This window comes from Biomphalaria glabrata, chromosome 6 (genome assembly GCF_947242115.1).
Source record: "Biomphalaria glabrata chromosome 6, xgBioGlab47.1, whole genome shotgun sequence".
Lineage (NCBI taxonomy): Eukaryota > Metazoa > Mollusca > Gastropoda > Planorbidae > Biomphalaria > Biomphalaria glabrata.
The window spans coordinates 17,225,996-17,251,889 of NC_074716.1; the positions used below are offsets into that span (position 1 = coordinate 17,225,996).

Genomic DNA, 25,894 nt, shown 5'->3' on the forward strand with positions numbered 1-25,894 from the left:
TGTGTGTGTGTGAACAACAAAACCTAGGCTGTATAACTATCTTTAACTGTGTGTGTGTGTGTGTGAACAACAAAACCTAGGCTGTATAATTATCTTTAACTGTGTGTGTGTGTGTGTGAACAACAAAACCTAGGCTGTATAACTATCTTTAACTGTGTGTGTGTGTGTGTGTGTGAACAACAAAACCTAGGCTGTATAACTATCTTTAACTGTGTGTGTGTGTGTGTGTGTGAACAACAAAACCTAGGCTGTATAACTATCTTTAACTCTGTGTGTGTGTGTGTGTGTGAACAACAAAACCTAGGCTGTATAACTATCTTTAACTCTGTGTGTGTGTGTGTGTGTGTGAACAACAAAACCTAGGCTGTATAACTATCTTTAACTGTGTGTGTGTGTGTGTGTGTGAACAACAAAACCTAGGCTGTATAACTATCTTTAACTGTGTGTGTGTGTGTGTGTGTGAACAACAAAACCTAGGCTGTATAACTATCTTTAACTGTGTGTGTGTGTGTGTGTGAACAACAAAACCTAGGCTGTATAACTATCTTTAACTGTGTGTGTGTGTGTGTGTGTGAACAACAAAACCTAGGCTGTATAACTATCTTTAACTGTGTGTGTGTGTGTGTGTGTGAACAACAAAACCTAGGCTGTATAACTATCTTTAACTGTGTGTGTGTGTGTGTGTGTGAACAACAAAACCTAGGCTGTATAACTATCTTTAACTCTGTGTGTGTGTGTGTGTGTGAACAACAAAACCTAGGCTGTATAACTATCTTGAACCAACCGCCTTTACTTTCCTCAACTAAAGTCAGGTACACAGAGTTGGGTAAACTAATGGGCGCCCTAAAAATCCTGAAATTCAAAATCTTTATCGAGATTCGAACCAAGCACCTCAGGTTCGAAAGCCAAGCACTTAACCCCTCAGCCTCTATAGTATTTTTAAAAAATGCAATTAATATTGGATTTGTAAAAAAAACAACAACAAAGGACACTACTCTATACGGTACAAAACACGAGTGCATAATGAAATGTTTGGTCCTTAAGAAAAGTATGACGTCCTAGTCCTTGTCCTTGTCCTACAGGACAACATGAAGCTTCGAACTCGCAACCTTCGTGACGAAAATCCGAAACGTATACCACGTGACTCGGAAGCCAACTAGGTAATGATCAGGTCATTGATGTTTCCACACAAAATTAAATGAATGTTTCACTTGTGAGTAATGAGAATTTCTTTTTATATTTCTTCTTCCGCTTCTTGTGTCTTCTTCTTTTTACATTTTATTCGCTTTTATCTGGCTTTGTTTTTATTTTTTGTTAAAATTATTTCTTTCCGATTATGTTTATTTTCGACTCAGTTTGAGCCACGACTCCCTTACAAGTGTGTGGCCTGGCCAAAATGTGAAGTTGAAATCAACTTTTCACTGGATATACAAATCCTAATCAACTCTAGAATAATTATTGAAGAAAACAAAAATTTTGGAGTAAATTCACTTTGCTCACTCTTACAGACAGCGTGTTTCAGAAGGAGACATTTTAATCATTAATCTGATAATTCAGTAGAGTAAAGCCAACGTAGATATAAATAACCCCATTAATCAATGTACATCTATTTCTTATTTTAAATCTTTTTAAGATATGATTGTTATGACATGATATTATCTATATTAACTATATAGTAATGATTTTTATTTATTCAGTAATATGAATATTAATTGATGTCACTTAATATTGTCACAATCTGGCATGACCATTGTTTAATACAATTGTTTACCGTATTGGCAGACGGCTTTTTCTGTTTCTTTTACGACATAAATTGTATTCCTTTAATATCGCAATATTCTTTGACAATTAAATAAAATAATTAATGTTAATATCTTATCAGTTACAAAAATATTTATCAAATAAATGGCAATGTTAAGCTAAGACAATGAACCAATTTGGACTACATTGGTTCAAATCACGGAAATAATCATGTGCCTCCAAAGTTCTGATCTGACATTTTATTTTTGGCATGTCATTTAAGTCCAGCTAGGCCTCAGACTGCAACATGGCTCATTTCAAACAAGTGTGCATCAATTGCTAGATCAGCCTCGGGAAGAACAAAGGGAATGAACTCAGAGCGTCAATAAATATTTGTTTAAATAATGATATTTTTTTTCCTTAATCTATTTTCATTATTGGGAATGTTGACAATAAGCTTTCGATTCTAAAAACTGCCTAGGAAGTCTGAGTAAAAGTGTTGCCAACTAAATTATTGACAAATTGTACTTAGTGCTACAAGCGATGAAGCTTATCGATTTGATTGATAGTACTACAAGGTTCGAAAAAATAAAAACCTAGTTATTCAACACTTCCTATTTTCTGTATACAGGATACACCAATAGGTAGCTATTTATAAAATCACCAAACAAGCAAAATATGAAAATACGAGGCTGCTGGAAATCTCTTTCAAAGGCCGCGGGGTACACATTTGAGACATTTGAGATCTAAGACAGTCATAGGCGGCCAATGAGAAATTGAATCGACCACTGGCAGACAACGTCTGCGCTGGATGTGGGGAATATGTAAAAATAGATCACAACTAGGACTGAGTAGCCGTGTGAGAATCTGAACTGTTAATTTATCTGACTGGAAGATTATACATTTTATAATTTTGGTAATTATGTTATGTTTTGATCATCTGGTAGTCTATACCGTGCTAATCTATGTATTCTAGATCTGAGAATTTAATCTCATTTTTCTTCTTTACAAAAAAAATTTATGTGCAATTTTAGAAAAAAAAAAAGTTTTTTTTTTTTAGTTTGTGGAGGGAAAGGCCCTGGGATGACGCACTGCCGTAACTCCGGCTCTTCATTTATATAATACGATCACGTTAGAGCGGAAATAGCTCAGTGGGCCTAAGTTTCATAGCTGTTGACGTTATGTAGACCTTATTAAACCTTTCCAATGTTGAAATGTATTAAATCAATCCATTCATTTTATGCTCATGAGTATTAGACGATTCCATTGACCCCAGAAATTCATAATGTCTTGAATACATTGACCTTTGGTCTAGTTTCAAACATGTTCAGAATCTTTCTATTTCTTTTCAGTTTTCATGAATGTAATGGTCATGTTTTCATAGACCTACACCAAGAGTCTATTAGTTACTGTAGTTTTATATTTTCTTCTAATCTGAATAAAATGAACTAAATTTGTCACGATTGATATATCTCGTCTGCTATGTTTGTATATGTGTAGATATTATCAATAATCCTAGTGGCTCACATCCGGGATATGATAAGTTCTTCTCGACCTTTCTCGAGAACGTTATCACGTCACAAATCATTTGAATTAAATTCTACGTTACTGGTGAGATATCTGTGCGAAACTTGTGAGAACCTCTAATGGGTCTGAGCTATGCTCTGTACGTTAATTGTTTCAGCTCAGCGAAGTTGTGAGAACCGCTAAATGGGCCTGAGCCAAGCAATGTATGGTAATTGTTTCAACTGTACAACTTATTGGCCTAATTGTATTAGCCCTAAAGCCTAGAATGTCTATCCTGAAACTGAGAGTGGCGAACATAGGCGTCCTCGCTCTACGTAATTGTCTCGCCCAAATCTCAACGCGGTTTCAAAATGAGCAGGGAATCTCACATTTGTCTCCCTAAGGATCAGCAGTAATTACATATGACGGTCAAGAATAGATTTCTTTTGGGTTTCATCATGGGTTCAGGAAGTGGGCTATTGGCTTTGAAGTCATAACAGAGAATAGCGTCATAACTGTAGAAACTATCCGTGATGTCATTGGAAAACACAAAAGTACGTAAACTAATGTCATGGAACCAATTCATGAAATAAAGATTGGTGAAACTGAGGCTAGTTCGATTCATTGCTGGCGGTACGTGACGTTTTGGCGCCGCCGTTTTGGCGACGCCGTTTTGGCCCCGCCGTTTTGGCGACGGGACGTTTTGGCGCGAGCCGTTTTGGCGACGGGACGTTTTGGCGCGAGATATCATTTGACGATAATTTAATAAGCTCTTAGTTTTTTTTTAATGAACCCTTGAATTCCAGCGACTTAGGCAAATAACCATGGTGTCTATGTATACTTAACTTAAAATATTTTGAGAAACATGGTACATGTATATGATGTATTATATTTTTACTTATTATTAGCAAGTGTTTGGTATGTATAGCTGGAGATACCTTACAGTCATTAAATAAACCAATGTTAATGTCAACAAATAATTGCATCAATTTTTAGTCTATCATCGTTTCATTTTGTTTTTAATTTTAAAGTAATATCTTTAAAAAACCTTTTTGAAAATGAAAGTGTGACTCTTAATAAACACACATACACAATCCAAAATGTTTATTAAAGAAAATGATAATTCTTTAAAAAAAAATAATACAATAAACGTACATAATGTATTTCGCGCCAAAGCGTCCCGTCGCCAAAACGGCTCGCGCCAAAACGTCCTTCGCGCCAAAACGGCGGGGCCAAAACGGCGGCGCCAAAACGGCGGCGCCAAAACGTCCTGCTTCGATTGCTGGACATTAGAGTGACGTAGACAATGGAGTATACAGTATTCCAGACTGACTCCACATACATGTGACAGAAAAGTGTGTCGCTTGTGACATTTCTAGGAACAAATTGTCAGTAGATAAAGTAACAAAGATAAAACTAGTGATTAGATGAAACAAACGAAACTAGTCATTTGATGAAGTAATTCAAAGATTATATTAATCACTAATCAAATATTTGCAAAAGTTCTAAGCTGTCCATGCAGTACTAGCTCGTTGTAGCTGTACGGACTAGAATTGAAATGATCATAATATATTCAAAACAGAGCTTTTTATGCCAATCCGTCATTTGTATCATAGTAAAGTTGAAAAATTTAATTGTCGTCAAATAAAGCTATATTTAGTTCACAATACAGGGGAAGTAAATCCTAATTCTCGATTTCGTTCCATTTACCTGCCATGGTATCGGATGCAAATTTTTTTTTTTTTGGTATTTATTTGACGTTATAAATTATAAATGACAATTTAAAAACTTTCTGTGCATTTATTTCATAGATTTCTTTTTATGTATTTCATTATAAATTACAGATCTTTGGACTCGAAGACAAGCTTTATTATTATAATTATAGATTACAATTTCGCATTCACGTTGTGGGCATCGGATGCGTAAAAGATACGGCCCGCAGGCCAGATCCGGCCCGCCGAAAGGTCGGCACAAAGTATAGAAAATCTTCCTCCCAAAAAAGCTTACAAAATGTATCTTTCTTTACCCACTTAAATGCCCTAATATTTCTCTGACGGATTAATACCATTACCTTTAATATTTTGGCATTTATTTTGTGGGACTGAATGTGGAATCTATCGGGAACGGATTTATAGTTTTTTTTTTGTGGAACATGATAACAATCTAACTTATTTGAGTTGTTAAGAAAGAATTTCTCTGTATATAAAAAAAAACAGCATATAAACGGCATTATAAAACAAATATGACAGAATTCTTAGTTTTGAGCCGCGAATAAAAGATTGTTAAATTCTTTTAGAGATTGGAGGATAGATGGGAATATTGACCAAAAAGAGACAAGAAAATGAGTCAGTGGTGAAGTTATCTACAATGTTGCTTATATTTTAAGTAGAGAAATTAAGCTATTTTTTAAGAGATGCCATAGCATAACTGGTGTACATATTAAGTGTATTGTAATGTGGCATAGAATTCACAAACTACACCCATTTGCAACCACCGTGAATTTGTTAACTGATTTTATCAAAAAAGTAAAGCTAAACTGTTCAATCTCCATCCTGGAACTTTCTATTTTAAACTAAATACCAGATTAAACAAATATTATATCAATTTGTCCACTTAGTCTGACTCTCACGTCTGCTCAACAGGCCGCCATTAGCTATTGATTAAGTAAGTCATGGCTGACTGAACATAGACGCTAACCACACAGAGATTAAGCCTGGGTTAAGTCACAACAGCTGCTGTTAGTCTAACACTAACGCAATGCGACGATCAACAGGTAACTGCAAAGTAGGTTTGAAAAAATAAAAACCATAATTAGGCAGTCATTAAAAATGTTGCTCTTTAATTAGCAGGTTATTGTTCAGATAGATGTCTCTAACACTGTTCATATTTCCTCCATGTAAACAAATACTTTGAATCAAAACTAAAAGAAACGGGAAACTCGGTCTCTTCATTTCATGGTCATTTACTGGCTTAGAGATTACTGTAAAATTCTAAAATATGGAGACAAAGTTTCCAGACACAAAATACGTGCTCCTAAACTCTAAAAGTCTGTCATCTTGCAGTGTCCTTAAACTCTTAAATTCCGTCACCTTTCAGTGTTTCTAAACTCTTATAGTCTGTCATCTTTCAGTGTTTCTAAACTCTTATATTCCGTCACCTTTCAGTGTTTCTAAACTCTTATAGTCTGTCATCTTTCAGTGTTTCTAAACTCTTATAGTCCGTCACTTTTCAGTGTATGTTTTTTTCCTGCACATCTTGCGGTGTGTGTGTGTGTGTGTGTGTATGTGTGTGTGTTATGTGTATGATGTAATATATGATATGTGATTGTAAGGAAGAAAGCTACTCTGTTCTGCACTTTCTGACTAATCTAGCAAAAATTGTTAGCAGCTTTAAATCGTAGAGCTACATCGTATTAAAAAAGATCCCAACATCTTATTCAATACAGTCCCAACATCTTATTCAATACAGTCCCAGCATCTTATTCAATACAGTCCCAACATCTTATTTAATACAGTCCCAACATCTTATTCAATACAGTCCCAACATCTTATTCAATACAGTCCCAGCATCTTATTCAATACAGTCCCAACATCTTATTTAATACAGTCCCAGCATCTTATTTAATACAGTCCCAGCATCTTATTCAATACAGTCCCAGCATCTTATTTAATACAGTCCCAGCATCTTATTCAATACAGTCCCAGCATTTTATTCAATACAGTCCCAACATCTTATTTAATACAGTCCCAGCATCTTATTCAATACAGTCCCAGCATCTTATTTAATACAGTCCCAGCATCTTATTTAATACAGTCCCAACATCTTATTCAATACAGTCCCAGCATCTTATTCAATACAGTCCCAGCATTTTATTCAATACAGTCCCAACATCTTATTCAATACAGTCCCAGCATCTTATTCAATACAGTCCCAGCATTTTATTCAATACAGTCCCAACATCTTATTTAATACAGTCCCAGCATCTTATTCAATACAGTCCCAGCATCTTATTTAATACAGTCCCAGCATCTTATTCAATACAGTCCCAGCATCTTATTTAATACAGTCCCAGCATCTTATTCAATACAGTCCCAACATTTTATTCAATACAGTCCCAACATCTTATTTAATACAGTCCCAGCATCTTATTTAATACAGTCCCAACATCTTATTCAATACAGTCCCAGCATCTTATTTAATACAGTCCCAGCATCTTATTTAATACAGTCCCAGCATCTTATTCAATACAGTCCCAGCATCTTATTCAATACAGTCCCAGCATCTTATTCAATACAGTCCCAGCATCTTATTTAATACAGTCCCAGCATCTTATTTAATACAGTCCCAGCATCTTATTCAATACAGTCCCAGCATCTTATTCAATACAGTCCCAACATCTTATTCAATACAGTCCCAGCATCTTATTTAATACAGTCCCAGCATCTTATTCAATACAGTCCCAGCATCTTATTTAATACAGTCCCAGCATCTTATTTAATACAGTCCCAGCATCTTATTTAATACAGTCCCAGCATCTTATTTAATACAGTCCCAGCATCTTATTCAATACAGTCCCAGCATCTTATTTAATACAGTCCCAGCATCTTATTCAATACAGTCCCAGCATCTTATTCAATACAGTCCCAACATCTTATTCAATACAGTCCCAACATCTTATTCAATACAGTCCCAACATCTTATTCAATACAGTCCCAGCATCTTATTCAATACAGTCCCAACATCTTATTCAATACAGTCCCAACATCTTATTCAATACAGTCCCAACATCTTATTCAATACAGTCCCAACATTTTATTCAATACAGTCCCAACATCTTATTTAATACAGTCCCAACATTTTATTCAATATGATCACAATATCTTTTTCAATACGCTGCCAGCATCTTATTTAATAGCACGTCAATCTTTTCATGATGTCTTAAGCGTCATTTCCTGGACATCTAATCATTTCTGTGTTGAATAAGTCTTAGACGTCCCAACAGAAACATAGATGATGACGTCCTAGACAACACAGCATGGGAACGGTAAAGGTTTGAACTTGAGACCGTCATGACGTCAGTTCGAAGCGCTCTACCAACCGACCAGGCCCAGTTTATGTTTTAGCTAAATAATTAAACCAACATTCTATTCAAAGCTTTGTCACTGAACTACTGGAGTTAGATTGAACACAATCTAGACAAATCTGAACAGAATAAAGAAATACGATTAGAGAGTTCAAAGCACACCAATCTAAACTTAGACTAGCAAATAGATGAGTGAAAGGAATTACTTGTGTACATTTTATGGGTAGTCAGATAGTACATGTAGTAAGTTCATTTTTTCACTTATTATTTCTGCCTGCCTGGACGTGTGATATGCGTTCTGGGCTGTCGTCTCGATGTCCTAGTTTCCAACCCATCCAGCCTCCATCCCACGCAGATTTAGACTTGTTTGTTTTCTTCAATTGCAGATTGCATTCAAATTTGAAGCTAATTACACTCCAGCCCAAACTTCCAGAACGACGACGGGGGCTAACTTAAACATCGTAACCTTTAAACGACAATCAAGAACGCAAACCACGCAACCACTCTGCCATGTAGGATGTAATAATCTTCAATACTGAAGGAACATCAGAAACTTGTCAACCAAACGGTTGTACCACGTGACAAACATTTCAGCACTCGATGTCTTTGATTGACTTATTACTTGTAGCTCCACACTCTCTGCGCATATTGTATCTACTCCTTCTAAGCTCCACACTCTCTGCGCATATTGTATCTACTCCTTCTAAGTTCCACACTCTCTGCACATATTGTATCTACTCCTTCTAAGTTCCACACTCTCTGCACATATTGTATCTACTCCTTCTAAGCTCCACACTCTCTGCGCATATTGTATCTACTCCTTCTAAGCTCCACACTCTCTGCGCATATTGTATCTACTCCTTCTAAGCTCCACACTCTCTGCGCATATTGTATCTACTCCTTCTAAGCTCCACACTCTCTGCGCATATTGTATCTACTCCTTCTAAGCTCCACACTCTCTGCGCATATTGTATCTACTCCTTCTAAGCTCCACACTCTCTGCGCATATTGTATCTACTCCTTCTAAGTTCCACACTCTCTGCGCATATTGTATCTACTCCTTCTAAGTTCCACACTCTCTGCACATATTGTATCTACTCCTTCTAAGCTCCACACTCTCTACGCATATTGTATCTACTCCTTCTAAGCTCCACACTCTCTACGCATATTGTATCTACTCCTTCTAAGCTCCACACTCTCTGCGCATATTGTATCTACTCCTTCTAGGATCCACACTCTCTACGCATATTGTATCTACTCCTTCTAGGATCCACACTCTCTGCGCATATTGTATCTACTCCTTCTAGGATCCACACTCTCTGCGCATATTGTATCTACTCCTTCTAAGCTCCACACTCTCTGCGCATATTGTATCTACTCCTTCTAAGCTCCACACTCTCTGCGCATATTGTATCTACTCCTTCTAAGCTCCACACTCTCTGCGCATATTGTATCTACTCCTTCTAAGCTCCACACTCTCTGCGCATATTGTATCTACTCCTTCTAAGCTCCACACTCTCTACGCATATTGTATCTACTCCTTCTAAACTCCACACTCTCTGCGCATATTGTATCTATTCCTTCTAAGCTCCACACTCTCTGCGCATATTGTATCTACTCCTTCTAAGCTCCACACTCTCTGCGCATATTGTATCTACTCCTTCTAAGCTCCACACTCTCTACGCATATTGTATCTACTCCTTCTAAACTCCACACTCTCTGCGCATATTGTATCTACTCCTTCTAAGCTCCACACTCCCTGCGCATATTGTATCTACTCCTTCTAAGCTCCACACTCTCTGCGCATATTGTATCTACTCCTTCTAAACTCCACACTCTCTGCGCATATTGTATCTACTCCTTCTAAGCTCCACACTCTCTGCGCATATTGTATCTACTCCTTCTAAGCTCCACACTCTCTGCGCATATTGTATCTACTCCTTCTAAGCTCCACACTCTCTGCGCATATTGTATCTACTCCTTCTAAGTTCCACACTCTCTGCGCATATTGTATCTACTCCTTCTAAGTTCCACACTCTCTACGCATATTGTATCTACTCCTTCTAAGCTCCACACTCTCTGCACATATTGTATCTACTCCTTCTAAGTTCCACACTCCCTACGCATATTGTATCTACTCCTTCTAAGTTCCACACTCTCTACGCATATTGTATCTACTCCTTCTATGCTCCACACTCTCTACGCATATTGTATCTACTCCTTCTATGCTCCACACTCTCTACGCATATTGTATCTACTCCTTCTAAGCTCCACACTCTCTACGCATATTGTATCTACTCCTTCTAAGCTCCACACTCTCTACGCATATTGTATCTACTCCTTCTAAGCTCCACACTCTCTGCACATATTGTATCTACTCCTTCTAAGTTCCACACTCTCTGCGCATATTGTATCTACTCCTTCTAAGTTCCACACTCTCTACGCATATTGTATCTACTCCTTCTAAGCTCCACACTCTCTGCACATATTGTATCTACTCCTTCTAAGTTCCACACTCCCTACGCATATTGTATCTACTCCTTCTAAGTTCCACACTCTCTACGCATATTGTATCTACTCCTTCTATGCTCCACACTCTCTACGCATATTGTATCTACTCCTTCTATGCTCCACACTCTCTACGCATATTGTATCTACTCCTTCTAAGCTCCACACTCTCTACGCATATTGTATCTACTCCTTCTAAGCTCCACACTCTCTACGCATATTGTATCTACTCCTTCTAAGCTCCACACTCTCTGCACATATTGTATCTACTCCTTCTAGGATCCACACTCTCTGCGCATATTGTATCTACTCCTTCTAAGCTCCACACTCTCTGCGCATATTGTATCTACTCCTTCTAAACTCCACACTCTCTACGCATATTGTATCTACTCCTTCTAAGCTCCACACTCTCTGCGCATATTGTATCTACTCCTTCTAAGCTCCACACTCTCTGCGCATATTGTATCTACTCCTTCTAAGCTCCACACTCTCTGCGCATATTGTATCTACTCCTTCTAAGCTCCACACTCTCTGCGCATATTGTATCTACTCCTTCTAAGCTCCACACTCTCTGCGCATATTGTATCTACTCCTTCTAAGTTCCACACTCTCTGCGCATATTGTATCTACTCCTTCTAAGCTCCACACTCTCTGCGCATATTGTATCTACTCCTTCTAAGCTCCACACTCTCTGCGCATATTGTATCTACTCCTTCTAAGCTCCACACTCTCTGCGCATATTGTATCTACTCCTTCTAAGTTCCACACTCTCTGCGCATATTGTATCTACTCCTTCTAAGCTCCACACTCTCTGCGCATATTGTATCTACTCCTTCTAAGCTCCACACTCTCTGCGCATATTGTATCTACTCCTTCTAAGTTCCACACTCTCTGCGCATATTGTATCTACTCCTTCTAAGTTCCACACTCTCTACGCATATTGTATCTACTCCTTCTAAGCTCCACACTCTCTGCACATATTGTATCTACTCCTTCTAAGTTCCACACTCCCTACGCATATTGTATCTACTCCTTCTAAGTTCCACACTCTCTACGCATATTGTATCTACTCCTTCTAAGTTCCACACTCTCTACGCATATTGTATCTACTCCTTCTATGCTCCACACTCTCTACGCATATTGTATCTACTCCTTCTATGCTCCACACTCTCTACGCATATTGTATCTACTCCTTCTAAGCTCCACACTCTCTGCACATATTGTATCTACTCCTTCTAAGCTCCACACTCTCTGCGCATATTGTATCTACTCCTTCTAAGTTCCACACTCTCTACGCATATTGTATCTACTCCTTCTAAGTTCCACACTCTCTACGCATATTGTATCTACTCCTTCTAAGTTCCACACTCTCTGCACATATTGTATCTACTCCTTCTAAGCTCCACACTCCCTACGCATATTGTATCTACTCCTTCTAAGTTCCACACTCCCTACGCATATTGTATCTACTCCTTCTATGCTCCACACTCTCTACGCATATTGTATCTACTCCTTCTATGCTCCACACTCTCTACGCATATTGTATCTACTCCTTCTAAGCTCCACACTCTCTACGCATATTGTATCTACTCCTTCTAAGCTCCACACTCTCTACGCATATTGTATCTACTCCTTCTAAGCTCCACACTCTCTGCACATATTGTATCTACTCCTTCTAGGATCCACACTCTCTGCGCATATTGTATCTACTCCTTCTAAGCTCCACACTCTCTACGCATATTGTATCTACTCCTTCTAAACTCCACACTCTCTGCGCATATTGTATCTACTCCTTCTAAGCTCCACACTCTCTGCGCATATTGTATCTACTCCTTCTAAGCTCCACACTCTCTGCGCATATTGTATCTACTCCTTCTAAGCTCCACACTCTCTGCGCATATTGTATCTACTCCTTCTAAGCTCCACACTCTCTGCGCATATTGTATCTACTCCTTCTAAGCTCCACACTCTCTGCGCATATTGTATCTACTCCTTCTAAGCTCCACACTCTCTGCGCATATTGTATCTACTCCTTCTAAGCTCCACACTCTCTGCACATATTGTATCTACTCCTTCTAAGCTCCACACTCTCTGCGCATATTGTATCTACTCCTTCTAAACTCCACACTCTCTACGCATATTGTATCTACTCCTTCTAAGCTCCACACTCTCTGCGCATATTGTATCTACTCCTTCTAAGCTCCACACTCTCTGCGCATATTGTATCTACTCCTTCTAAGCTCCACACTCTCTGCGCATATTGTATCTACTCCTTCTAAGCTCCACACTCTCTGCGCATATTGTATCTACTCCTTCTAAGCTCCACACTCTCTGCGCATATTGTATCTACTCCTTCTAAGCTCCACACTCTCTGCGCATATTGTATCTACTCCTTCTAAGTTCCACACTCTCTGCGCATATTGTATCTACTCCTTCTAAGCTCCACACTCTCTGCGCATATTGTATCTACTCCTTCTAAGCTCCACACTCTCTGCGCATATTGTATCTACTCCTTCTAAGCTCCACACTCTCTGCGCATATTGTATCTACTCCTTCTAAGTTCCACACTCTCTGCGCATATTGTATCTACTCCTTCTAAGCTCCACACTCTCTGCGCATATTGTATCTACTCCTTCTAAGCTCCACACTCTCTGCGCATATTGTATCTACTCCTTCTAAGCTCCACACTCTCTGCGCATATTGTATCTACTCCTTCTAAGCTCCACACTCTCTACGCATATTGTATCTACTCCTTCTAAGCTCCACACTCCCTGCGCATATTGTATCTACTCCTTCTAAGCTCCACACTCTCTACGCATATTGTATCTACTCCTTCTAAGCTCCACACTCCCTGCGCATATTGTATCTACTCCTTCTAAGCTCCACACTCTCTACGCATATTGTATGTACTCCTTCTAAGCTCCACACTCCCTGCGCATATTGTATCTACTCCTTCTAAGCTCCACACTCTCTACGCATATTGTATCTACTCCTTCTAAGCTCCACACTCTCTGCGCATATTGTATCTACTCCTTCTAAGCTCCACACTCTCTGCGCATATTGTATCTACTCCTTCTAAGCTCCACACTCTCTGCGCATATTGTATCTACTCCTTCTAAGTTCCACACTCTCTGCGCATATTGTATCTACTCCTTCTAAGCTCCACAATCTCTGCGCATATTGTATCTACTCCTTCTAAGCTCCACACTCTCTACGCATATTGTATCTACTCCTTCTAAGCTCCACACTCTCTACGCATATTGTATCTACTCCTTCTAAGCTCCACACTCTCTGCACATATTGTATCTACTCCTTCTAGGATCCACACTCTCTGCGCATATTGTATCTACTCCTTCTAAGCTCCACACTCTCTGCGCATATTGTATCTACTCCTTCTAAGTTCCACACTCTCTGCGCATATTGTATCTACTCCTTCTAAGCTCCACACTCTCTGCGCATATTGTATCTACTCCTTCTAAGCTCCACACTCTCTGCGCATATTGTATCTACTCCTTCTAAGCTCCACACTCTCTGCGCATATTGTATCTACTCCTTCTAAGTTCCACACTCTCTGCGCATATTGTATCTACTCCTTCTAAGCTCCACACTCTCTGCGCATATTGTATCTACTCCTTCTAAGCTCCACACTCTCTGCGCATATTGTATCTACTCCTTCTAAGTTCCACACTCTCTGCGCATATTGTATCTACTCCTTCTAAGTTCCACACTCTCTACGCATATTGTATCTACTCCTTCTAAGCTCCACACTCTCTGCACATATTGTATCTACTCCTTCTAAGTTCCACACTCCCTACGCATATTGTATCTACTCCTTCTAAGTTCCACACTCTCTACGCATATTGTATCTACTCCTTCTATGCTCCACACTCTCTACGCATATTGTATCTACTCCTTCTATGCTCCACACTCTCTACGCATATTGTATCTACTCCTTCTAAGCTCCACACTCTCTACGCATATTGTATCTACTCCTTCTAAGCTCCACACTCTCTGCACATATTGTATCTACTCCTTCTAAGTTCCACACTCTCTGCGCATATTGTATCTACTCCTTCTAAGCTCCACACTCTCTACGCATATTGTATCTACTCCTTCTAAGTTCCACACTCTCTACGCATATTGTATCTACTCCTTCTAAGCTCCACACTCTCTGCACATATTGTATCTACTCCTTCTAAGTTCCACACTCCCTACGCATATTGTATCTACTCCTTCTAAGTTCCACACTCTCTACGCATATTGTATCTACTCCTTCTATGCTCCACACTCTCTACGCATATTGTATCTACTCCTTCTATGCTCCACACTCTCTACGCATATTGTATCTACTCCTTCTAAGCTCCACACTCTCTACGCATATTGTATCTACTCCTTCTAAGCTCCACACTCTCTACGCATATTGTATCTACTCCTTCTAAGCTCCACACTCTCTGCACATATTGTATCTACTCCTTCTAGGATCCACACTCTCTGCGCATATTGTATCTACTCCTTCTAAGCTCCACACTCTCTACGCATATTGTATCTACTCCTTCTAAACTCCACACTCTCTGCGCATATTGTATCTACTCCTTCTAAGCTCCACACTCTCTGCGCATATTGTATCTACTCCTTCTAAGCTCCACACTCTCTGCGCATATTGTATCTACTCCTTCTAAGCTCCACACTCTCTGCGCATATTGTATCTACTCCTTCTAAGCTCCACACTCTCTGCGCATATTGTATCTACTCCTTCTAAGCTCCACACTCTCTGCGCATATTGTATCTACTCCTTCTAAGCTCCACACTCTCTGCGCATATTGTATCTACTCCTTCTAAGCTCCACACTCTCTGCACATATTGTATCTACTCCTTCTAAGCTCCACACTCTCTGCGCATATTGTATCTACTCCTTCTAAACTCCACACTCTCTACGCATATTGTATCTACTCCTTCTAAGCTCCACACTCTCTGCGCATATTGTATCTACTCCTTCTAAGCTCCACACTCTCTGCGCATATTGTATCTACTCCTTCTAAGCTCCACACTCTCTGCGCATATTGTATCTACTCCTTCTAAGCTCCACACTCTCTGCGCATATTGTATCTACTCCTTCTAAGCTCCACACTCTCTGCGCATATTGTATCTACTCCTTCTAAGTTCCACACTCTCTGCGCATATTGTATCTACTCCTTCTAAGCTCCACACTCTCTGCGCATATTGTATCTACTCCTTCTAAGCTCCACACTCTCTGCGCATATTGTATCTACTCCTTCTAAGCTCCACACTCTCTGCGCATATTGTATCTACTCCTTCTAAGTTCCACACTCTCTGCGCATATTGTATCTACTCCTTCTAAGCTCCACACTCTCTACGCATATTGTATCTACTCCTTCTAAGCTCCACACTCTCTGCGCATATTGTATCTACTCCTTCTAAGCTCCACACTCTCTACGCATATTGTATCTACTCCTTCTAAGCTCCACACTCTCTGCGCATATTGTATCTACTCCTTCTAAGCTCCACACTCTCTACGCATATTGTATCTACTCCTTCTAAGCTCCACACTCCCTGCGCATATTGTATCTACTCCTTCTAAGCTCCACACTCTCTACGCATATTGTATCTACTCCTTCTAAGCTCCACACTCCCTGCGCATATTGTATCTACTCCTTCTAAGCTCCACACTCTCTACGCATATTGTATGTACTCCTTCTAAGCTCCACACTCCCTGCGCATATTGTATCTACTCCTTCTAAGCTCCACACTCTCTACGCATATTGTATCTACTCCTTCTAAGCTCCACACTCTCTGCGCATATTGTATCTACTCCTTCTAAGCTCCACACTCTCTACGCATATTGTATCTACTCCTTCTAAGCTCCACACTCCCTGCGCATATTGTATCTACTCCTTCTAAGCTCCACACTCTCTACGCATATTGTATGTACTCCTTCTAAGCTCCACACTCCCTGCGCATATTGTATCTACTCCTTCTAAGCTCCACACTCTCTGCGCATATTGTATCTACTCCTTCTAAGCTCCACACTCTCTACGCATATTGTATCTACTCCTTCTAAGCTCCACACTCCCTGCGCATATTGTTTCTACTCCTTCTAAGCTCCACACTCTCTACGCATATTGTATCTACTCCTTCTAAGCTCCACACTCCCTGCGCATATTGTATCTACTCCTTCTAAGCTCCACACTCTCTACGCATATTGTATATACTCCTTCTAAGCTCCACACTCCCTGCGCATATTGTATGTACTCCTTCTAAGCTCCACACTCTCTACGCATATTGTATCTACTCCTTCTAAGCTCCACACTCTCTGCGCATATTGTATCTACTCCTTCTAAGCTCCACACTCTCTACGCATATTGTATCTACTCCTTCTAAGCTCCACACTCCCTGCGCATATTGTATCTACTCCTTCTAAGCTCCACACTCTCTACGCATATTGTATGTACTCCTTCTAAGCTCCACACTCCCTGCGCATATTGTATCTACTCCTTCTAAGCTCCACACTCTCTACGCATATTGTATCTACTCCTTCTAAGCTCCACACTCTCTGCGCATATTGTATCTACTCCTTCTAAGCTCCACACTCTCTACGCATATTGTATCTACTCCTTCTAAGCTCCACACTCCCTGCGCATATTGTATCTACTCCTTCTAAGCTCCACACTCTCTACGCATATTGTATGTACTCCTTCTAAGCTCCACACTCCCTGCGCATATTGTATCTACTCCTTCTAAGCTCCACACTCTCTGCGCATATTGTATCTACTCCTTCTAAGCTCCACACTCTCTACGCATATTGTATCTACTCCTTCTAAGCTCCACACTCCCTGCGCATATTGTTTCTACTCCTTCTAAGCTCCACACTCTCTACGCATATTGTATCTACTCCTTCTAAGCTCCACACTCCCTGCGCATATTGTATCTACTCCTTCTAAGCTCCACACTCTCTACGCATATTGTATGTACTCCTTCTAAGCTCCACACTCCCTGCGCATATTGTATGTACTCCTTCTAAGCTCCACACTCTCTACGCATATTGTATCTACTCCTTCTAAGCTCCACACTCTCTGCGCATATTGTATCTACTCCTTCTAAGCTCCACACTCTCTACGCATATTGTATCTACTCCTTCTAAGCTCCACACTCCCTGCGCATATTGTATCTACTCCTTCTAAGCTCCACACTCTCTACGCATATTGTATGTACTCCTTCTAAGCTCCACACTCCCTGCGCATATTGTATCTACTCCTTCTAAGCTCCACACTCTCTACGCATATTGTATCTACTCCTTCTAAGCTCCACACTCTCTGCGCATATTGTATCTACTCCTTCTAAGCTCCACACTCTCTACGCATATTGTATCTACTCCTTCTAAGCTCCACACTCCCTGCGCATATTGTATCTACTCCTTCTAAGCTCCACACTCTCTGCGCATATTGTATCTACTCCTTCTAAACTCCTCACTCTCTACGCATATTGTATCTACTCCTTCTAAGCTCCACACTCTCTACACATATTGTATCTACTCCTTCTAAGCTCCACACTCTCTACACATATTGTATCTACTCCTTCTAAGCTCCTCACTCTCTACGCATATTGTATCTACTCCTTCTAAGCTCCACACTCTCTACGCATATTGTATCTACTCCTTCTAAGCTCCACACTCTCTACGCATATTGTATCTACTCCTTCTAGGATCCACACTTTCTGCACATATTGTATCTACTCCTTCTAGGATCCACACTTTCTGCACATATTGTATCTACTCCTTCTAGGATCCAATCTTATTCTATGTTCTGAATAGAATGGAGTAAAAAAAACAAAACAACAAGTAAAGTTCCACTTTCAGACCATGCGGTCTAGAGGGCAGATGATGTCAAGGTCATCCGTCTCTTTGGCCAACGGTTAGCAAGCAGGGTGTCATGTGGCCAGCACAAAAGGGCGCCCTAAAAATCCCGAAATTTAAAATCTCTTCACCAAGATTCGAACCCAGGACCTCAGGTTTGGAAACCATGTGATAACCACTTAGCCACGTTGCCCCATAAAGAGAAAACTCAAAAGTTCTAGATATTTCTAAGCAAAGTCGTTCTAGGAGGTATAACATTGATTTTAAAACCTCAGCCTTCAGAGACTGGAGCCAAACGAAACGTCACACACATGTCAAATTTAGAGTTTTCTTTTGCAGCAAGTTCAAGTCTGTGTCATAGAGACTTTAAAACAAAGCTAGTGTGAATTTCTGAGCCTAAGGTCAAGGTTACTGATGCACTCAGGAAGTTGAACGTCACAGTGGCTTTTAAAGGGGCGTTTAGAAGGGGAAAAAAAGACTTGACTTGTCAGTTCAAGGAATTAATCTTCAATAAAACTTGAATGATAAGATCAGGAACACGTTTTATAGTATTCAACGAGCAGTGTTTAACTTCAACCAAAGCTCTGCTTGTATTAGATAGCCAAAGACACTTTTTAAATATTATTTTTAAATGTGTGTATCTAATTATGTATAGGTTCTCTAATTTATTAAGACTAAAGATGAACTAATTTTGTTTATATATATATTAATTTAAGTAAACACGTCAATGTGATTTTCAAGTTTCACTTCACAAATATAGACACTTAGAACTAGATATCACCCATATGACACTAATTCTAGGTCACATATCTTTGTAAAGGTTCCAATAGGGAATTTTTTTAAATTGACCAATGTAGCCTCAAGTCTGACAAGATAGAGATATCCAATGCAGAGGTAAATAAGGTCACAAAACGAATTATTTCCTCAGTAATTTTTTGTACAAAGCACATAGCAACTGGCCGCCTGCTTTTGGGAATACCCGTTGGTTTGTCTTCTACAATGTGAAAATCAATACATGTAATTGTTGATAGCAGTAGGACATAAATAAGGTGAAAAAGATATTACCAATATCATGCAAGGATTTGGGTCTGCGTCAGAATGGGGCCACTAGATAAAAATGTGGTAAGCAAAAAAATTGCTTGATCAAATTAGTCAATCAATGGTAACTGAAATGTCAGGTAAAAAGTAGGTGGGTCTTGGTAAAGTTAGGGTTTGTTTGCCAGGCACGGCTATGAAAATGAAATAAGAAGAGAGAAAAGAGATAAAAAGAGAGAAGTTGTGTTAGCAGAGCAACATTTAGTAATGTGAATACTTGAAAACAAGGATAGACAACTCATGAACTGGACTTGGTAGATAGTGTTTCCTATTTCCTGTATTTGACATTGGTCTCCACGACCCATACGATAATAGAAAACATGACATTTGACAAAGGACAGTAAATGACAATACTGAAATGTCAGAACTAATGTCAGAACAAAGTAGACACAGACATAAAATGTGACTTGTCAAATTATATTTTAAGAAGAAAACAACAATTATTAGCACGTTTTCTGTGTATTGTCTAACTATTGTAGAATCATCTTCACTGGCGTTACTCTAGTGTCTTCTAGGCCATGCATTTCCATGAGGTCAAGAGTGGACCAAACTGGGTTAACACGTTGCTGAAAGTACCTAGATACAATGCACTGAACTCAGTGGCGTAGCTAAGGATTTGGGGGGCCCAGAGGGATTGACCTCTTTAGGGGCCCCTGTATTTTGATATTTGACATCATGACATGAAATAATGGCGTAATATTAAATTTCGGACACTCATTTGGGGACCCCTTTAAGTTGAGGTCCGGGGGTATTTTCAAATTTGGACCTCACCTCCACCAGCCTAGCTACGCCACTGACTAAACTGTAAAACTATAACTATTTAACACTATATGAAATTGAATAAAATATTCCAAAAACGAGTAAAGCTAACTAAATCTATAATCCTTAGTTTTCTGGTATAAAAACTATTACCATTAGCCTTTCACCTTTTCTTTATATTAAATGGAAAAATAATAGAAATAAATATTCATAGAATTTACTGTTTTAATTAAATGTGTGTTCAGTGCAATGTGTTCCACGGATTCCCGGCTATATGTTGATGCTGTGTCACTAGATTTACATCTAGAATAATTACAACTTTATAACCACATAACAGCAGCGTCAAAATGTTCGAATACTTTACAAAGTATAAAAAATCTAACTGCTACTAACACAGTCGACATTTCCTCGACATTTACCTTGACAAAAGACATAAAAAGTAATTTAACACAATGAGTCGGTAAACTGTGCAATTGAAAAGTTTTGAAATGCTTTTATATAGAACCATTTTCAAGCTTATACCATGCCCAGCCCAATCTCTCTTATAGACAAGTTTAGGGGGGGGGGGAGAAGGTTTCCGTGCTGCCTTTAGGCGCTCGGCATACAAAACTAAGCTCGAGTCAGGATTTCAACTCTAGCCCCTTCAATAGGCATCCAAACGAATGTAGCCACTCACTCACTTATCCCCATTTATTCACATTTTTTGTTTAAAAAAAAATTGTTTCCAACATTCCAACATAAGTTTGTACAAGCTTTTACTTGATTACCATGCTTGGTATGGGGTGGGGTCTCAAAACAATAAGATGAAAATAAGCACACTGCTTCCCCTTTCATAAACCAAGTACTGAACGAAAATATATGTCAATATCTACTCTAACAGAAAATGGTCTTAGCAGTGGATCTAAAGTAAAATTGGGCATTTGCATAGCTAAAGAAGACATAATCGTATTGTGTTTAACTCTTCAAAGACCTTGGCGAGCTTCCTTCGAACGTAGAACGACTATCTCGAGGAGCATTGTTTCCATGTGACTTTATGGTCATTGTGACTTTAGGGTCATTTGATTTTAGGGTCATGTGACTTTAGAGTCCTATTCAGGAAGCGCATTCCCGCCAACATGCAACACTGGTACAGGTGGTATTAGTTTCGGTGGTAGAGGAACCAGACATTGTTTTCATTTGGTTCGATCATCAGAGACCTTATGACATTACTAAATGATGTACTTTGGTCAATATGGCATCTGTCTGGTACTGGAAGTTCAAATCATTTATTTAGTCATGTGATATACTATGACCATGTTTAAGTTCAACTACAAGGGAAGGAACTCTAACCCCAAAGGAAGGTAATTCAGTACCCAGTCTTACCGTCCACCGGAGCTGGTGTACAGTGAGGTCGTCTATCCCCCCATTACAAGATCAAGCGAATCCGACACTGAGTCAAGAACGTTAACTCTGAGTTGTGTCAACAAAGAGTGAGGTGGACAGTACTGGGCCCTGACTTGTACCAGTGACTGGATTAGTTCCCTTTTCATTCAGTCAGTAGACTTCCCCCCCCCCTCCCACGCTCACTCTTTCCTTCTTTCCATCCCTCTGTTGCTTTTGTTATTTCCTCCCGAGAGTGAGAAGATGTCCCAGACAATTCAAGATCCGTACTTTATTGATACTGTGTCGGAGATGTCTATTGTGTCTATGCCACATAACGGAAGCTGTATCAGTGATCTCCTGTGTGTGTGTCATTGTTATGGGATAAAACCAACCAGACACGATTTCAACACAAAAACACAAAAACACGATTTTGTTTTCAACAAAACAAACTTCCTCCTTCTGGTTCAGTCCATTTACATCACTCTATCAATCTCTCTTTTTTTTTTATTTTAAACTTGACCGGGTTATCGATCCTTTTACAAGGGGAGAAAACTGTCTGGTTATTAGTATGGCCCAATGCAAGTCTAATTGTCGCTATTATACAGAGGCTAAATTTCATTTTGAAATTAACAATGTAAACTAATTCAAGCGCATTCACGCCCGCATTCACTCTCTATGGGAGTGCTGATAAACGCTCATCTGGTTACAAGCTGGAAATGCAATATATATATATACTAAAGCACTTGACTATTGTAATACTAACTACAACTGTCTATATAAACATAGGCTTCTGATCATTGATGGCATGAGCGTTACATCTCACTTCTACGTATATCAATGTCTCCATCAAGTTGTGTATGTAAATTAGAGGCTTCATTGCTATTTAGTCGTTGGTTTTCCTGGCTGATTCAGTGTGTGTGTATATAGTGTTGTAACTCCGCTCCCGCGCCACACACTGATGGTGCGCATCAGAGCATTTAAACACAAGTAGGACGAGACATGTTGATTCTACTTGCTGTCCTGTGTCATACTAGTGAACTGTTTGGGAGACCTTTCTGTTCTGATATTAAGTAGGACTCTTAGACCTTAAGACATTACTCCCTGTGACTTGATAGCGGAAGTCGAAGTCTAACTATTGGTTGATAGCTTCTAATAAATACATCGTTTACTGTTACCTCCTGCCTTTCGTTGAGTGCCTGCCTTAGAGTTACAACAGTACATATAGATATATATTGCTTTTTTTTTTTACTTTTGTAGTAAACCACAGATATGTATAGGTATTAACATTTATCTGTAATAATTTTGTCGTCAGAATATAGGTACAGATTAGGTTGCGGTCAATGCAAATAGTTATACATACCGTCACATTTTTTTTTTTACCTATGATTGTGTTTGCTTCATATGGTATGCTGAAAAGTTATCCTTGTGTATATATATATATAGAGAGAGATATCATCTTTTTTTAAATAACGTCTATATTTTATAAGATAAGCTAAGAAGATAAAGTTCAGTAAGAAGTGACAGCGCTTATGTTTAACTGGTCAACCAAATTCTAATTTCTATTGACCAATCGTTTGACCATCTAAAATGTCGTATATAATCTTTTTCTTTCATGTTTTCGGTGTAAAAAGATAAAAAGTGATAAGTCTCTCGCCTGATTGAATTCATTGCTTAAAGGAGAAGAAAAGAGAAGTGAATTATCTACGCTAGATTAGCGCTCTTCTAAAAGGGAAACCAGAGATGGAGGTTCAGAGAAGTTGGTAGTGATGAAGGACAAGGAGATACATATTTTATTCTTTCTTTTAAGATTCACTTAAGTTCGTTCTCTCTCTCTCTCTCTCTCTCTCTCTCTCTCTCTCTCTCTCTCTCTCTCACACACACACACACACACACACACACACTTTGTCGGTTAGTTCATTTTTTTTTTTGTTAAGACTTATAGGGCACACACATTGTTACAAATTCTTTTTCTTGAAATGTATATTACTCATGTCTGGTGCCCCAACAATTCTACAGACAAAATGATAGGTGTAGATGAATGTAAGTCACTATTTGTCAAGGGCTCCATTGTTGGAATCACATTAAGTCCTTTCCCTTGATGGAATCAACACTCAGTGTTTTCACTTGATGGAATCAACACTAAATCTTTCCAATTAATGAACTTTAATGAGTCAATAAAAACAAAGAATCAACAGATAAAATGGCTGGAACGTAATATACATGTTAAACCAAAATACATTTTCACCTTGTTTAGACCAATATTAGAATATGAGACCTCTGTTTAAATAGCATACAGATTATTAATAGAACCGTGAGGGTTAATACTAACGAATATTCAACTTTAATTAGAGTAACACCATTAGTAAAATAATTAAATTGAGAGAGATTTTAAGACAAAAGACTACAAAGGAAACATAGCAAAACGTAAATAAATCATCGAACCAAATCTTACAGCTATAAAAACACAAGCTAAAAAAATGCTCAGATAGACTTTCTAGCGAATCAGCCAGGAAAACTATTGGCTTAGTAGCAATTAAGTCTCTTATTAACATTCACAACTTGATTGATACATACGTAAAAGTGATACGAGATATTTTCGCGCATATCAAATACAAGAAGCCTAGGTTTATATAAACAGTTGCAGTTAGTATTTCAATAGTCAAGTGCTTTAGTCTATACAACCTGGTTGCAGTGAGTTTCTACAGAAGTCGACCAAGAAAATAAGTATAGCCAACTTTTTTAGATTGTGTGATTTCATTTAGAAACATTTTTTTAAAGTGTTTTGTGTGTTTGTTTTGAGAACGACTTCTGCTGCCATGATAAACTTGAGTTTAAAACAACATTAACATTCTTTGATAAAGATAAAAGAATTAATTAGTTCTGAGATAATATTGAATGAAAGTGAAACTAAAATCCTGGGAAGAAGTAGATTAAACGAAAACAAGAGAGAGAGAGAGAGAGAGAGAGATTTGGGGAGGAGACAGAGAGAGAGAGATTGGGGAAAAGAGGCAGAGAAATAGACAGAGAGAAAGACAGCGAGATATAGAAGGTACAAAGGATGAAGTGTAACTAACAGACATGTAAATGTGTGATTAAATTAGCAGATAGTGCGCAGTAACAGAAAAAGAACAGACCGAGAAACATCACAAGACAGAGAAAGAGACGAAAGAGAAAGTGTAACGTGAACAAGTTAGAAACTAGACATGAACAAAATTCTAACATTCACAAAGATTGGAGTGAGCGTTTTTACGTTTAATTATCTGACATCTTAATTCAAGTATAAATTTTCGGTCCTACCAAGTTAAAACACAGATTTGTTGTTAAACTCCGTTAGATCTACATGTTCGACAATGCAAAAGATGTGATATATTCGATCTGCAAAAAACAAAAGACCAACAGGTCCTGCTACAAGTTTGATAAATAGAGTGCGACATAAATGTGTCACTGCAAGACTAAATAAACTGGTTGAGCTATATTTAGCACTTCGCGCTAATGTGACGACAAGCCAGTTTTTATTTTTTTATTTTTGTGTTTTGCATTTTCCGAAATGTATATTTGGCTTCACTAACCCTATACATTCATTTTCGCTTTTGTTTTCTGTCTGTCTGCTCTGTCTGTCCATCTTTTCTATCCTTCATAAGTTTTCTTTTGATTTAATTTGAATACTTTGGCAAATAGAGAGTTTAGATACAGCTTAGAGCCGACTGTAAAGCTCGTCTTTATTTCATAAGCCCACATTTATAATATCTCTTTCACTTCCCCGCCCCCCTCTCTCACACAGACACACACACATACACTTTCGTTCCTTGTTTCTCTCACTCTTTCTAAACACATTATCTCTGTCTTTGTAACCACACTGCGTTGAAATACTACAAGCTCAAAATAATTCGACCTCTCTCTCTCTCTTTCTTTTACTCTCTTTCTTGTACCCTCTTGCTCTCTCTCTCTCTCTCGCTCTTTCTCTTTCCTTC

The 25,894-nt window shown here is 38.8% G+C and overlaps 1 protein-coding gene across 3 annotated transcripts in view; it reads right to left on the minus strand.

Moving 5' to 3' along the window:
- Positions 1 to 25,894, minus strand: part of LOC106079964 (glutamate receptor ionotropic, kainate 2-like) — a 224,408-nt gene that overhangs the window by 144,543 nt on the left and 53,971 nt on the right. The window lies entirely within an intron of this gene.